This window comes from Octodon degus, unplaced genomic scaffold, assembly GCF_000260255.1.
Source record: "Octodon degus isolate 3935 unplaced genomic scaffold, OctDeg1.0 scaffold00087, whole genome shotgun sequence".
Taxonomy (NCBI): Eukaryota; Metazoa; Chordata; class Mammalia; order Rodentia; family Octodontidae; genus Octodon; species Octodon degus.
The window spans coordinates 1,630,905-1,636,002 of record NW_004524663.1 but is presented as its reverse complement, the minus strand read 5'-3'; the positions used below and the strand labels follow the sequence as shown (position 1 = coordinate 1,636,002).

Sequence of the window (5,098 nt, the reverse complement as noted above, 5' to 3'; positions counted from 1 at the left end):
AAAAAACAAATAGGAAAAACCTGATGATTTCATCCTACACACTGGCAATATGCTTTCTAATAAGGTCAATGAAAAGTTACTTGGAACCCTAGAAGAATCTGAGTCATCAGATACTGACTCTGATGGAGAACAGGACTCAAGAAGAGAACTCTCTGCAGAAACAAAACAGCCAGAAATAAGTTTTAAGGAAAAAATAAAAATAGTGATAAAGAAATTGCCCCAGAAATACAGAAAGAAAAAAGTGTCCAAAAGCAGAGTTCATCAGGTCCAAGTGAAGAAAAATCCAAACCTTTGAAAAAATCAAACCCACATGGAGAATGGCAAAAAATTAAGCAAGAAATTAGTGAGGAGGTAGATTTAGAACTTCCAAGCACTGAGAATGAGTATGTATCAACTTCTGATGCTGTGGAACTCAAAATGGCATTTAAGGAAAAAGCAGTCACTTCTCTTGGAGTTGTGGCAGATGGAGTGGCCCCCGTCTTCAAACAAAGAAAAAATGAAAATTGAAAATCTAGAAATTGAAGGCAACAATGTGATGATCAATAATCGCAAAAGACATCTTTGTGTGCGCATTTTGGCCAGAATTGGGACTCACACCTGCTAGAGCTTCTATGCATTTGTTTCTGTTTGGTGACAAAAGTTTAGATTTTATTCTAAGTGTATTTGATATGAATTAAAACAAATCTTTTTCACATGAAATTTATTTTTGTTCTTAAAATGGAAGTCTATTGCATTGCTACCTAATACAGTGTAGTATGTTCATGGTCTAAGAACGGCTAATTATGTCACACATGAAGATGCTGTGTGTCTGCTATTTAAAATGTGAAAAAATAAGACCTCTATTCCATTCTTATTCATGTGAACATACTGATCACATTGAAAACTTATCACATATTTATCATGCTGAAAATACATTACTTTTGCATCCTGATCTTAACTGTTACTCCAACAAGAATCAGGCCACATAAGAGAAGATTCACAGCCCAGTGAAGCTGTGATTCTGAGGATCTTATCCAAATTTTGTGGAAAACGTATGTATATTGCTTTACTTTACACAATTTAAGATCAAAGGTCAGAACCAGGAGCAGCTCAGATACTGCAAATGTACCTGAGCTTAAAATGGAGTTAAAACTAGGACTGGTGAGATAGCTCAGTGGACTAAGCTCCTGCTTAGGCAAGTGTAGGACCAGGGTTTGATCCCGGCACCACATGCCGTGTGTCATCCCCACCCCAGGGTGCACTGAGCCGGCCACTGAGGCTGGGAGTGGTGACTATAATACCAGCACTGGGGAAGCTGAAAACAGGAAGATCACTAAGAGTCCAACCTGCATAGTGAGACCCTGTACCAAATACATAAATTTTTAAAATAATAATAAAAATGGAGTGAAAACTGGACCAAAGGTGGAAATGTACATTTTTCCTATGTTCATTTTAAAGCAGGACGTGCTTCTTAAGCACTGAAACTTTGAGCCTAGAATTGTCCTAGAAACCAGGAAAGTATACACAAAGTTATTTAATTCACATTCTAATTTAGCCCTTTTTCCCATTATATATTTTTGTTTGAAAGCTTCATATGTGCTGGAAAATAAAATTTCATTTAAAGTTATGTACATAAAGGCTTGAACTAAAATATGAAGGTCTCTAGATGTTTTTAGTGTTCAGTTAGAACACTAAATATTAGAAATTTCCCATTTTATGATTAGATTTCTTAAAAAGTAGACTGTTTTTAAAGTTTATTTATTTATTTAGTGTGTGTGTGTGTGTGTGTGTGTGTGGCCAGCTCAGCCCACTAGGGGGCGGGCTGGCTGGCATGTGGTGCTGGGGGATTGATCCGCGGTCCCTGTGCTTTGCCAAGCTTGTTCCAAGTAGGTGCTTTAGACCACTGAGCCATCTCGCCAGCCCCAAGTAGACTGTTTTTACTTAATCTATTTGAAGTAGGTTCTTTTCATTACTTTTACAAATTCATTGTAGAATTATATTTTTCATATGTTGTACTTAATGTTTGAAACAAATATTTGTCTTTTTAGTAATACTAGTGTACATACAAGAACAATAGCTTATTAAACACTTCATAAAAAAGTAAATACTTCTTTTTGTCAAGTATTTCAATTTATTCCCCCCTCCCCTTCTAATACTGATGAGTCATCCAGGCATTGGTGAAAAGAAACTTCACCAATGAAGTTTGTCTTTGCACAAAAATAAAGAAAAGAAAAAATTCAAATCAAATAAACAGTAATACAACTGAATTGGGGATTTCAATATTCCACTGTCACAAAAAGACAGATAAAACTAGACAAAAGAAATCAACAATGAAATATTAAAGCTGAACCAAACTGTTGAACAAAGAGATTTAGTAGATATCTATAGAGCGTTCCACCCCACAATGTCAGAATACAAATTCTTCTCTGCTGCACACAGGATACAGAATAGACCACATAGTAGCTCATAGAAGATGCTTAAGTGAATTCAAAGGAATTGAAATCATCCCCTGCATACTATAAACCAGAATGCAATGAAGTTGGAAATCACTGACGAAAGAAACCACATGAACTCCATCAGCACATGGAAATTAAATAGCACCCTTCTGAATGACCAATGGGCCACAGATGAAATTAAGAAATTAAACAATTTCTACAATTAAGTGATAATGACAATACAACATATGAGAACTTATGAGATACAGTGAAAACAGTCTTAAGAGGGAAATTAATAGCAGTGAATACCAACATCAGGAAAACAGCACACATAAGTAAAAAACTTAACAGTGAACTTCAAGCTTCCAGGAAAAAAGAGCATGCTAAGTCAAAAGCTCAAAGCCATGCTATCAGAAATGAAGAATGAAATCACAATGGACCCTGCAGAAATCCAGAAGATCATCTACATAGACTTTGAAACCTTCTATTCTAATAAGATAGAAAATGCAGAAGAAATAAACAGATTCCTAGATACATATGAATTACAAATCCTGAATAAAGAAGATATAATCATCCTAAATGAATCAATATCAATCAGTGAAATCAACGATGTAATTAAAAGCCTGTCAATACTGCTTAGGCAGATGTAGGGGCCAAGGGTTCGATCTCCGGCCTGCTGTGCCAGCCCTGCCCCCACGGTGCACTGAGATGGCAAATGAGATTGGTGTGGTGGTGCACACCAGTAATCCCAGTGCTTGGGAGGCTGAAAAACAAGAAGGATCACTACAAGTCCAATCTGTGTAGCGAGACCATGTACTAAATACATTTTTTTAAAAAACCTACCAACAAAGAGAAGCCCTGTCCCCAACAGATGCACTGCTGACTTCCACAAGAAGCTTAGAAAAGATTCAACACCACTACTTCTCAAACTCTTTAATGAAATTAAGAAAGAAGAAATACCCCAGAATTTATTCCTGGAAGCAAGCATTATCCTGATACCAAAACCAGAAAGAGAACTATAGGCCAACGTAAAACTCCCCAATAAGATACTGGCAAAAAAGAAACAAACAAACAAACAAACAAACAAACAAAGACAAAAGGAAAGAAAAGAAAAGAAAGATACTGGCAAACAGAATGATGCAAATCATCAAGATTATACATTACTACCAAGTAGGATTCATCACAGGGATGGTTCAAGATACATAAATCAACAAAAGTAATATACCATATTGACAGAGCCAAGGACAAAAATCATTTGATCATCTCAATATATGGAGAAAAAGCTTTTTGTTTGTTTCTTTGGTTTTTATTTATTTTTAATTTTAGAGAAGGGTCTACAGGGTGTTCAGGGTCTCACTACTAGATCTGACTCACAGTGATCCACCTGTTTGCAGTCTCCCAGCAGCTGGGATTGCAGGCATGTGCCACCACACCCAGTCTCAATAGGTGTCTCAGCTCACCCCAGGGGCAGGGCTGGTACAGCAGGCCCGGGGACAACACTGATGTTATAATGGCAGCGTTTTATTTTCTCTCAATGAGCCAGTTCTAACCTAACACATATACATAATACTTATCCTCTCTTTTGTCCCAAAATATCAATAGATGAGAATAAATGATCATTTTAAAGGTATAAACACTTATCCAAAGAGAATATTAATAAGTTATAGGGCCAGAGAGATAGCTCAGGAGAATAAGCACTTGACTGGCAAGCACAAGGTCCTGAGTTCAATCCCCTGTACCGCAAAAAAGAAAAAAAGTTATCACTGAATGCATTATTATTATTATTATTGTTGTTGTTGTTGTTGTTGTTGTTATTTTAGTTTTCTTTTTTTCTTCTTTTTTTGTGCAGGGTATCTCACTACACAGTTCACATTAGTATTGATCCTCCTGATTTCTGCCTCACAAGTGCTGGGATTACAGGCACATGCCACCACGTCAGGACTCGAACCCAGGCTCCTGCGCTTACCTAAGCAAGCGCCTAGTCCTCTGAGTTATACCGCTGGTGCTTGAATGCATTTTTTGTTTGCTTTTCTTTTTCTTTTTTTTTTTTTAAACACAGGGTCTCACTGTGTAGACTCAAACTCACAGCAATCCTCCTGCCTCAGCCTCCAGAGTGCTGGGATTATAGGCTACTGAATACAATCCTTTTACTTTAATTTTTTAATAGATTGCAAATTGAAGATAAATTTACAAACATAAGTGAATATAACAATAAAAATTGTACAAAATAAAAATGAAGAAAGAATTTACAGGTCAGTCATAATAGTTCACTGTGTCAAAACCAAGAAACTTATGTTCATATAATTAGAATTCTCAAAGTAGAAAGCAGTAGGCAATAAATATTTAAAGATTTAAAATTTCTGAATTTAGTTCAACTTGTAATACCATATTTCCAAGAAAAATGAACCTCCTGCACAAGAAATTAAAATAAAATCACAACCAAGATACACAAAAATGAAATTGTCCAAAACTTATTGTAAAGAAAAGAATCATTAAAGCATATACATAAAAAACATTACCTATGAAAGAACAAAATTAAATAGCACCTTATTCCACATTAGAAATAAAGAAAAGGACCAAGTGTGTAAGAAACTAGACTAACTAAAGGACTGAAAGAAAAGATCTGTCCTCTTTGAATTTTATACTTAGCAAACATATCTTTGAAAACTAGAGACCCAGTCCTA

At 35.8% G+C, this 5,098-nt stretch overlaps 1 pseudogene; it reads left to right on the top strand.

The window, feature by feature from the left end:
- Nucleotides 1-7: 7 nt before the first annotated feature.
- On the top strand, nt 8-546 carry LOC101561425 (annotated as a pseudogene).
- The last annotated feature ends 4,552 nt before the right edge of the window (nt 547-5,098 follow it).